This window comes from Atractosteus spatula, chromosome 28 (assembly GCF_055471065.1).
Source record: "Atractosteus spatula isolate fAtrSpa1 chromosome 28, fAtrSpa1.hap1, whole genome shotgun sequence".
Taxonomy (NCBI): Eukaryota; Metazoa; Chordata; class Actinopteri; order Semionotiformes; family Lepisosteidae; genus Atractosteus; species Atractosteus spatula.
In genome coordinates, this window is record NC_142733.1 from 681,567 (window position 1) to 693,857 (window position 12,291).

At 42.7% G+C, this 12,291-nt stretch overlaps 1 pseudogene; it reads right to left on the reverse strand.

The window, feature by feature from the left end:
• Window positions 1–7,337: 7,337 nt before the first annotated feature.
• On the reverse strand, window positions 7,338–8,678 carry LOC148813688 (uncharacterized; annotated as a pseudogene).
• Window positions 8,679–12,291: the final 3,613 nt, after the last annotated feature.

The following is a 12,291-nucleotide window of genomic DNA, read 5'->3' on the forward strand; positions in this document are numbered from 1 at the left end:
GCATTGTTTGTGTAGCGCCCCTGAAGAGAGAAATGATTAAATCAGTTACTCAACCCGCTGTTTTTTCATCAGTGGCTTTTAGTGCGAATCTATATAGAATAATGTAACGCTTACGTCCGACAGGTACTGTGTAAGAGCCGGCGTACCAGAGCAGGTGACGTCACCGCCCTTCCCTGTGATAGCAGGACTACAGCTACTGGGCTGTGGAGAGATCTCTCTTTAGCTCACGGGGCTAGGTCGCTGCAGAGAGACGCAGAAGTCTCGGGTTCGAGCCCCAGACAGCGTGGGGCCGACCAGATGCGGCAAGGGCGCCCGCCTGAGCCCCCGTTGCGTTACATTGGTGTCAGAAGCGGGGTTGGGATAGCCCTTCGCCAGGGACGGCGATTTAAGCGGGGGAGAGTGTAACGCTTACAGGTACTGTGTACTGTGTACTGTGTAAGAGCCGGCGTACCAGAGCAGGTGACGTCACCGCCCTTCCCTGTGATAGCAGGACTACAGCTACTGGGCTGTGGAGAGATCTCTCTTTAGCTCACGGGGCTAGGTCGCTGCAGAGAGACGCGGAAGTCTCGGGTTCGAGCCCCGGACAGTGTGGGGCCGACCAGATGCGGCAAGGGCGCCCGCCTGAGCCCCCGTTGCGTTACAATAAACAGTTTACAGTAATACATTGTAAACAAAGAAAATAAGTTGAAAGTTACAAAAATGCTTCTTAATGTTTTCAATTACATACTAAGAAAATATTCTGCATTATGTCTTATTCAGTCTTCTCCTTAATACATTACACATTTCAGTAAAAAATACGAAACACTACAACAGTCAAATCGGTGATATCGATATGTTAGTATTTAAAAAAAAACGTAATGTTCACTGGCAGTATAAATGCGATAGCACTTTGAATATTAATATAACAACTAATATAGAAAACCACGAACAGTGACATAAAGCTAAAACTATTACCGAACATTAACTAAATTGCTAATCACACAAACATTCACATTTAAAGTACCAAATACATGGCCTTTATGCTTTATTCGCGCTCCTAACTTTGTTCTTATAACTCGATATAACTTAAATACACTCATATCTGATCAGAAAATACTTTTGTCATAATAAATAATGGATAACTGTTTTCTGCAAATAACAATAGTTTTTTATACACTTTTTACCTCAATATTTGAATCTGAATGATTAAATAATCAATCACTCAACTCATTCTTTCCTCATCAGTGGCTTTTAGTGCGAATTAGGAAAGACAATGGGAGCTCCCTCTTACTGAGTTTCAAAGCAATAAACAGTAAATTACCTATTAAAAGTGAATGTAGACTCTACGGATAGATAACATATAAACAGATTGAACAAAATAACATCTCAGTGAAAACGATAAGTAATAACAGCATCCATTACAACCGATTACATTTGCGCCTCGTAAACACGCAATTCTGAATGTCAGGTTTACTTAAGTATTACAATTATAAGAAATGAGGTGATAATCAGCAATTACGTCTACCTATGAATTTTGTCTTAATGTGCATCACACAAACTAACTCATGGAGAGGAACCTAAGTAAACATGAAAAGACAGTTTGCTTTGTTTTTTTCTTTGCCTGAAATAGTTTTTCGGTAGGCAGAAAAATTCACCTTAGCCATGTTACCTACAGTACACACAATAGTATCCCCTTTCATACGTCTGTCTCCCCAGGAGCCATACTAACTCATGTGATAACCCAGGGATATGCATCTCCACAATGTGCGAGTGTGGAATCTGGTATCCCCTACACATTTAGTGGCTGCTGCCTCCCAAAAAGCTGCAACCTTTTAGGTACACAGGTTTAGGGTGGTAACTCATTGACAGAACACTACACAATTCTACACATCCTGCTGACCCTCAGACTCCCCCCGCCTACAACTCCCAGCAGTACCCTGAGTGCCTACAGATGCAGCCATTCAAAACAAGCGGGGTACCCTGTGGTATAACGTGTCACGTGTCGTGTCCAAACGTGGTAAAACGCATCTTTTCGCATCATACCGCAAATTACCTTATGCACATTAAATTATGTTAATAGTATCCAGAATCACCTTGTAAAACCACCAGGAGGAGCTAATAAAGCTTAACCTCTCATGTACAGCTTTTAGCTCATGTACATTTGAGCTTTTAAATTTAAACTGTGTATTACAGCATGTTAATCATCATACATTCAAAAGTTGGTATATTTTATGAAAGCAAGATTGCTCAGTTGGGCAAAAGTACACAACCTACCTTAATCATAAATATTTTAATTATGTATAAATATTTTATGCATCAAAGTGTTTACCGAAGATATTACTAATAGTATTAATAATGAATGACCTTGGACAAGCTGTAAACTCAAAGTATTACCCTGGTCCACATTCTTTGTAACCGTCTTTGTAAACAAAAAGACTACTTTTTCATAGACAAAAAGTAACAGCACAGCTTTTCGTTGATCACGTATTCGTTTCCAATCATACAAAGTAAGTTTTGAGAATCTCCAATTCACTGTGCCTTTCACATGCTCATAAATGATATTAATTGAGGAACATAAACATATTATGTAAACTGTATACGGCTGGTATTGGTATTTTAAAGAATGTGAGTTATGTGAGTCAGATTATGAATGAATAAAAGCATTTTATTAAAAAGGCGTTTGCGTTTGTTTGGGTGCTGTACCAGCTGTACCGTAAAATAAAGTGCCCTTTTTCATTCAACGAGTGTCTGAGTCACTGTGTCCGTCCTATATAATAATGCCACAATATGTCTTATATGTGTTGCAAAAAAGTGACTTGCTTCAACAAAATATATTTACTAATCCTTTCGCCTGGCAATCTACCTGAATGCCCAACTATCTGAGAAGCCGTCCGTGAAACCAAAAGAACCACAATTGAACAAGTGTTGATAATAAGAGAGAGAGTCCCCGTTGCCCCCATTTTGATTTAAATCGCAAATGTGTTTTTAATTAAATGTCTTTATTGATTCACAATCTGACAAATGCAATGTAAATCGTTATCTTTGTCTTCTAAGTATCTTAATAAACTTTCAGTATAGCTTTCTCCTCGTTTAGATTTATTTTTTGGGGATCTTGGGATCAAACGTTGGAAGATTAGATTGTAATAGTTTTTATTTTTTAAATACATTTTAGAAAGGTGTAATCTATACTAAAAAGCCGTATTTATTTAATACCACTTGATACTTATATTAATAGAGATAAGAATTCAAGTTGATACTGTTTAGACTTTTAATTATTATAAACTATATTACAGCATCGTACAAAGAGAAAAGAGAAAACGCAACATTTCGGCTGTGAAGCCTTCTTCAGGTATGAGGGTCTTCAGCTCAAAATGAAACGCCAAAATGTAATGTAGGCTCTGAACGGGTTAAACTATGATTTGGGCTATCTTGAGGTCACTGCCTTTCATCTGAAATCCTGCTTGAATCCTGCTAAACTAAAAATTAGACACAAGAAGAGAAAAGAGGCTCTGGCTAAATTTCTCTGTGAACTGAAGAGTTAAAGTGTAAAATGTCTCCTCCTTTTAACGGGAAGAGATGTGGTGCTTTAAACAAGAGAGTGTAGTGTTACTTTTTGTCAATGAAAAAGTGTGTGTGTGTGTCTCTCTGTACTCAGCTGTACTGAAAAATAAAGCACCTTGAGTCACTGTGTCCATCCTATATAATAATGTCACACTGAATATTAATGTGACACTGAAGATATTATTAATAACCTTTTAAATCTGAAGGGAGATCTAAAGGGATCCACACGGTACAGGTTCCTGCTACTGAAGCTTTTCAAAGGGAAAGGTGGTGACGTCACCGCACAGGTGAGCAGACACACTCTCTAATGTCAGGCGTGTGCGTTAAATATATTTAGATCTTTGAATTAATATCATTATTGATTTCTTTAGCCTCACAACATTGTCCAATAATACTCTTCTTGTGTCTAATTTTTAGTTAAGCAGGATTTGAGCTACAGACCATTATAAAACAGGATTCACTTTTTTCATATATCGATGATAATGATATCAGTAGCAGTTTGAAACTATTCGTTGTTATTAATAAATGACTTAGATTCGAACATGTTGTGATATTTAGAAATATAAAAACGTCAATAGAGTGCCCATAATATTGCTATTTTAGTTTTTCAAAGAAATGTTTGTTAAAATAAAACTCATGGTGATAGCTGGATTTAAACACCTGACCTCTCGGTTATAAGTTAGTCACTTAAACCATCACGCCACTGACACAGTCACATGACAACTACTGGAACAGCCGTACACATATACTACTGTTTGTGTTACAGTGCAAGAATATAATTATATTGTTATTAATTTCTTTAAATACGCGATCCCATATTATATTTCCTATTAATCAAATTCTAAAAGTATGTTTAGGGAGAAATGGAATACTGGTGTGTATTTTTTTCTTTAAACTACCATGACCAGCAATATACAGTTTACAAAATATGTTTATGTTCCTAAATTAATATAGTTTATGACCTTCAGAAGCGTTATGCTCCTCTTCTTTTTATGCTCAGCTACTAAAATTTCCTTTAGTTGTAAAATTCCATGTAAATTCCATACTACATACATTCAATACTAAGCGGATTAAAACGTGAACAGTAAAGAGATTAAATGATTAAATCTTTCCACTACCGACCAATGCACCACAAGTGCCCTTCTCGGTCATTTTGGCCAGTCAATCACGTACCGTGGTACGGGATTGTACCGCAAACTTTGAATGGCTGCATCCACCATACCACCAGGCAAGGGCGCTACACTGCCCCCATCTGAAGCATCTGGTGTCACGCCGACATTGAACACCCCTCTCAGGCTGTACTCATAATCGGCTAATGGCTGCTGAACCCTGCATGAGCGGCCGCTGCGCCATGGTGGTGGCTTGCGACCCGCGGACGCCCCATTGTTGGCCGGCTGCTCCTCTGGAGCCTCCCCACGGGGCTCCTCCTCCCGGATCTGGTATGGTGCCAGGCAGTCTCGGTGCAGGACCGCCACTCTCCCCCGTGTTCGCAACCAGACCCGGTAGCAGACCTTGCCCACTTCCCCGAGGACCTCAGCAGGCCCCTCCCACAAGGGCTTTTGCAGTGGCGCGGGCTGTACACCCAAACCAAGTCCCGGGCTGGAAGGCAGACCCCCTGCAGCGCAGGTTGTTGTGCCGCTTCTGCCGGACTCCCGCCTGAGTCAGGTGGGTCTGGGCAAAGCGGTGCACTTGCCGCATCTGCTGCCGCAGGTCCCCCTTAGTCTGGTCCAGCTGGAGGTGCTGACTTGTCTCCGGGTGGGTCCCTGTTGAGTGATGCCGGTGGCCCGGGTTCGAGTCCCCAGTGGTGGGGGGCTGACCTGAGGCAGCAGCGGCGAGGGCGCATACCCACATGAACCTGAGAGCGCTACATTGATGTTAGGTGTGGGGTGGGATAGCCCTTCACCGAGGATGACGAATACTGCTGCCATTAGAGGTGTTGCAAGCCCGCTTACCAGCGCGGTGACGTCACTGCCCTTCCCTGTGAATAGCAGGGACTGCAGCGGCGAGGGTGCATACCCACATGAACCCGAGAGTGCTACAATACTATCTGACTCTGTATGAAGTTCTGGTCACATTTGTTATAGTTGGATTTAAAACAGTGCACAGTAGCATTTATTTGAGCTGCATTTATTTGAGTTTTGTGGCATTATGCTGTAGTGTGCTCTCACGAGGCACCAGTTCTGTAGGGTTTGGGCATTTACGGGGACAATTATTAATTGTAGCCGTAAATCACAAAATGATTCTTTTAATGGCTTTAGAATCCAACCTTGCGATATAACTCAAACAACACACACACACAGGTACTAATACACGAGGATACATTTATTAATACATAGAATATGCATGTAAACCTAACAGATCTTATCGTGAGGGTTATCAGAATACAAAAGATATATATTCAATCAGTTACGAAGAGTTACATATATCAAGAGGACATACATTCAGTATATCATTCATTTAGACCGTTTCGTAAATGAACTTGGTTATAACTTCTACATTGGATACTCAAAACAAGTACATAACTCTTATGAATTAAATTGATATCAACCGGTTGGGATAACAATTGAATTAATGAGCTGTAATGCATTGAAGTTGAATACTCATCCAATCTCTGGGGATTCAGATCTCCTGCGGGCTCTCTGGCTCCAGGCCAGGCTGTGCTGTGCGGCTTGCAATGGTGTGCTGCTGATGCTCACTGACCGGGTAGTTAGTGTTGGCTTTAACTAGCAAAGTTTGTGCACAGGAGAAAAGATGACTGTGGGTCCCAGCAAGTCAGGAAGAGGACCGGTTCGTTCCTGATGAAGCGCTAGTTCTGAATAGTGATTCAGCTGTCCACAGTTCCGACCTGTTCACGAGGCTTGCTGCTGATGCTAACCTTGGGTGGATCCTCTGGTTACTCTCTGGCAACCTCCGCTCTCGACTCTTAGAACAAAGCAAAGTTCTGGCACTCAGACACACTGGCCGTTCCATGGTTGTCCGGGCTGAGTCTCAGGATGGTCAGGAGGCATGCTGCGAGAATGTCCTGCTCTTGGGAGCCTTTCTGCTCCTGGGTTGTCCTGCCCTGGAATTGTCTCGCACCCCTGGAATTCTCCTTAGAATTCTCTTTAGAATAGCCTCCTCAGGCTCTCTGTGTTGCCTGTTTTTACCTGGAGGAACTTCAGCTTGTTCATTGGCTGAAAGTTTCATGGGCATCAGAGACCCACGTGGGTTACTCGGCCCTACCAGTCCCTGATTGGTTGATCAAGGTGAGATATGAGTCACTTACTCCTGACACTTAGGAATGCAGTCCAGATGTCCATCTGGCACTCCCTAGACAGATAGGCGCCAATGGATGACCATTGATCATGATAGCCAGGCTTAGCTAAGTGCATTCCCATTTGGGAGCTGTCCCTTATCAAAAGAAAACATCTTTAAATCAGCCTGCATGAATAGCTTCTCTGTGGCTGCACCACAGAGATGAAGAGAGAGATGGGACCTCATTTGGGAAAGCACAGCAACACTTAATTCTGTCTTATTAACAAGCATTGCCGCTACAATGCACATTGTTGATAATGGAACAGGTAATTGGTTTATTCCATGCTTAAAAGAGAAAAAAGAAAAAACAACGTTTTGGCTGTGGAGCCTTCTTCAGGTGTGAGAAAGACAGGGCAGTAAGCAAAGGTAATGTTGCAGGAGAACAAAAGCTGGAAGAGAGGAGGAGCGAGGGGTGGCGACAGAAAGAGACACCAATCAGGAGGTGTGAAGTCAGTATAGGTGAAGAGAGGTGTGAAATGAAACCTACAATGAATAGAGAGAATTTAGAAGAAAAGTATTCTGTCATTAAGAGAAGGGGGAAGATGTTATCCTAGCTGAAGGATAATTTTAGTTTCTGTAATCTATCTGATGTAAAAGATTGGAAAACCGTCTTTGAGAACACAGACAGAGAGATTAGTGTGATCATGGCTGTCAGAGGTGAAATTAGAAACAATGGGCTCTGAGAGATCCTTAATCTTCACAGCCCTAACGTGTTCTCTGAAGCGGTCTCTGAGTCTCCTTCCTGTTTCTCCAATGTAGATGGCTGGGCATTTACTGCAAGAGATACAGTAAATAAGGTTCCTGGAGGTACAAGATGACATCTGGGTGATCTGGAATTGTCCTGAGATGCCTTGAATGAGTGTGGTGTTAGATATGTACTTGCAGGTGATACAGCAAGCTCTGTTGCAAGGGAAAGTGCCTGGTGAGGATGGCTGCTGAGGGCAGTCGAGGGAGCTGTGAACAAGAAGGTTACGCAGATTAGGTGATCAGCGATATGAGATGATGGGGTGGTCAGAAAAGAGGGCCCTGATAGAGGGATCATTCTGTATGATGGAAAAGTTGTCGTTAATAGTCCTGGGGATAGGAAGTGTGTTGCAGTGGTAGAGAAGCACCAAAGGAATGAAGCTGTTACAGTTGGAGTTCCTGATTGAATTGATGGTCTGAGGGATGTTATTGGCTCGGGCAAGGGCCCTGTAACTAATACAGCTAGGGTATCCTCTGTTGATGAAAAAGGTGTACATTTTGAGTGCTTGGTTTTGGAAATCGATGTCGTCTCTGCATAATCGTCATAGCCAAAGGAACTGTGAAAAGAGTTTTTAGTGTGTTTGGGTTGAAATGAGCTATACAGGAGATAGCTGTGTGAATCCATGGGTTTGTAATAGACCGAAGTAGAGAGTCGGGGGTAGTTGATGGAGAGGTTGATGTCTAGAAACGGAAGAGTAGTGGAAGATATGTTAACTGTATATTTGAGGGACGGGTGGAAGTTGGTGTCATAATACAGAAAGTGCTCAAGCTGGTCATTAGAGCACGTGGTGGCACCGATGCAGTAATCAATGTATCGCTTGTAGAGGTCAGGGACATAGCCAGTGTAAGAAGCGAAGAAACATTCTTCTACCCACCAGACAAAAATATTGGCATAGCTGGGTCCCATTCTGGTGCCCATGGTTCACCTGTTGGTAAAAAAGGTTATTGAATGAGAATGCATTCAGTGTGAGAACCAATTCTGCAAGGCGTACCAGGGTGTGGGTGGGTGGATCAAGCACTGTGTGTTTGTCCAGTGTGTGCTTGAGGGCTGTAAGGCCGTCATTATGGAGAATGACAGTGTAGAGAGATGTGATGTCCATGGTAAAAATGTATCATTCGGGGCCCTGAAATTGGAAATCATTAAAAAGTTGGAGTGCGTGGTTGGTGTCCTTGATGTGTGAGGGAAGACCTTCAATCAGCAGTTTCATGAGGCTGTCAAGAAAGGCTGAGATGTAAGTAGTTGGACCGGCTCATCATTGAACATACGCAGTTATCTCAACTTTACCTCCTCCCCAAAATCCACAAAGCAGACACCCCTGGACGCCCCATTGTATCAGTTACATGCTGATACGATGGGGTGTTCAGGGGTGTCTGGTTTGTGGATTTTGGGGAGGAGGTAAAGTTGAGATACCTGTGTATGTTCAATGATGAGCCGGTTTGCCTCCTGGGGGAGCTCCTTACTGCTGATAAGAAGGGAGATGGATGGTGGATACCACTTCCATTTGGTAGTCAGTGGTAGGGTCTTGTTGGAGAGGGAGGTAGGCAGAAGTGTCGGTTAGTTGTCTAGAGGCTTCAAAGATATATAGGTCCTTATGCCACACCACAACAGCACCTCCTTTGTCCACTGGTTCGAAGACGATATCATCTCTGTTACAGAAAGACTGGAGCACCTGAATTTCTCCTTGGGTGAGGTTGGACATAGACTTCCATATGCATATGAATAAAGACGACTTTCAACACACAAATGCTCAGCTGATGCCGTTTTTTCTGGCACTACAATAATATCTGACTCTGTATGAAGTTCTGGCCACACCAGCGTAACGGCAAGGCTTATTAATTATACAGGTATTAAGTTTGCTGCTTCCTTGCCAGTCCCTCTCTCCCTCATCTCAGTGGTGCTTAAAATGGCCATTCTATTTGGTTGAGATTGAAGGTGTTTTTTCTATCTGATAGAGTGTCCTGATAAGAACAACTCCCAAGGCTGAGGTTCTCCAGCCACCCTAATAAATGGTTGTCTATGGCACCTTATTGTGTGGGAGACTCCAAGGGGGAGTCTCATCCCAGGTTGTTTACAACCCTAATGTCAGAGAGCATTGTTCCTCATCCTCCACCTCGATCAACCAATCAGGAACTGGTAGGGCAGGGTAACCCCACGTGGGTATCGAATGCCCACAGAACATTCAACCAATGAACAACGGTAGTTCCTCCAGATATAAAACGCAGCACAGGGCCCAGAAGGGGCCCCTCCAGGACATTCTCAGACTCATCTTGGACAATCGCATGATGGCCAGTGTGTCCGAGTGCCAAGACTTTACTTTGTTCTAAGAGTCGAGACCAGAGGTCACCCGCGCTTAACTAAAGGATCCGCCCAAGGTTAACCCAGCAGCAAGCCTAGTGAACCGCCAGTACCCCACTGCGAACGCTCGCCTGTTGAACAAGTGAACTGAGGTCGGAACCGTCAACAGCTGAATCTCAGTATTCAGGACTAGCGCTACATTGGGAATGAACTGGTTTTCTTCCCGTCTAAAGAGTGTGACTTGCTTGGACCTGCAGTCACTTTTCATGTGCACAGACTGTGCTAGTTCAGCCAGAACTGACTAGCAGGTCTTTAGAGACTAACTACCAGCGTGCTGCAGCAGGAATCTCTCATTCTTTATCCCCCACCTCACGCCGAACCAGGACTGCCTGGCACCGGGCCAGAGGATGCCGGTTGGACTCAACAACAGCCTGCCGCAATTCCTTTGTGTCCGCGGAAGATCTGAATCCACAGAGATTGGATGAGTACTCAACATTCTGCATTACAGCTCAAAAATTCAATTGTTACCTCGACCCCAGTTGATATCAGTTTAATTCCTATGAGTGATGTACTTGCCTTTGAGTATCTAGTGTAGAAGTTGTAATCAAAGTTCATTTACGAAATGGTATAAATTAATGGTCTACTGAATGTATGTCCCTCTTGGTTTGTAACTCTTCATTATTGAATATATAATATATATATAATATATAGAATAACCTTTTGTATTCTGCTAACCCTCACTATAAGATCTATGTTTATATGCATATTTTATATATTAATAAATGTATTCTCGTGTATTAGTATCCGTGTGTGTGCGTTGCCGAGTCATCCCGCAAGGTCGGTTTTCTAATAGCCATCAAAGAATCATTTTGTGACTTACTGCTACAATTGATAATTGTCACAGTAAATGCACAAAACCCCTACACCAGTAACAGTGGCATGTAAAACAGTGCACAGAGTATTTATTTGAGCTGCAAATGATGTTTTGTGGCATTCTGAGCGTTTCTGATAATATCTGACTCAGTATGAAGTTCTGGCCACACCAGTTACAGTGGCATGTAAAACAGAGCATTTATATGAGTTGAAAATTATGTTTTGAGAGTTTCTAAACATTGTTGATACTATGTGACTCTGTGTGCTGTTCTGGACACCCAAGTTACACTGGGTTGTCAAACGGTGCACCGTCACGTTTATTTGAGCTGAAAATGACGTTTTGTGTGATTTTGAACATTGATAATATCTGAGTATGCAGTATCCACAGTAGTTACAATAGGATGTAAAAGGTTGCACAAACACATTTAATTGAGCTGTAAATGACGTTCTGAGCGATTCTGAACAGTGTTGATAATATATGTCTCTGCATGAAGTTCTGGCCACACCAGTTACAGTGGCATGTAAAACGGTGAACAGGAGCATTTATTTGAGCTGAAAATTACATTTTGTGCCTTTCTAAACATTGTTGATAATATCTGACTCTGTGTGCTGTTCTTGACACCCTAGTTACAGTGGGATGTCAAACGGTGCACAGTCTCATCTATTTGAGGTGAAAAAGACATTTTATGCGATTCTGAACATTGTTGATAATATGCGCTGTTATGGACACCCTAGTTACACTAGTAGGTTTCACAAACGCGTTTGTTTGAGCTGAAAATGAAGCTTTGTCAAATTCTGTACAATATTGCTAATATCAGATTCGGTATGCACTTCTGGCCAAAGCAGTCACTGTGGGATGCAAAAGTTTGCACAAACGCATTTGTTTTAGCTGAAAACGACATTTTGAGAAACTCTGAACACTGGGGCTAAGATCTGACTCAGTGTGCTCTTCTGGCCCCAGCAGTTAGATTGGGATGCCAAATCTGCAAAAACGTGTTTATCTCAGCTGAAAAACACATTTTGACAACTTCTGCACAGTGGGGCCAGGAGCTGACTCAGTGTGCTTTTCTGGCACCCGCAGATGCATTGGGATGCTAAAGTCTGCAAAACAGCGTTTATCTCGGCTGAAAAACACTTTTTGTCAACTTCTGCCCAGTGGGGCTAAGAGCTGACTCAGTATGCTCTTCTGGCCTCAGCAGTTAAATTGGTATGTCCAAGTCTGCAAAAACGCATTTATCACAGAAGAAAAACACGTTTTGACAACTTCTGCACAGTGGGGCTAAGAGCCGACTCAGTGTGCTCTTCTGGCCCCAGCAGTTAAATTGGTATGTCCAAGTCTGCAAAAACGCATTTATCACGGAAGAAAAACACGTTTTGACAACTTCTGCACAGTGGGGCTAAGAGCTGACTCAGTGTGCTCTTCTGGCCCCAGCAGTTAAATTGGTATGTCCAAGTCTGCAAAAACGCATTTATCACATAAGAAAAACACGTTTTGACAACTTCTGCACAGTGGGGCTAAGAGCTGACTCAGTGTGCTCTTCTGG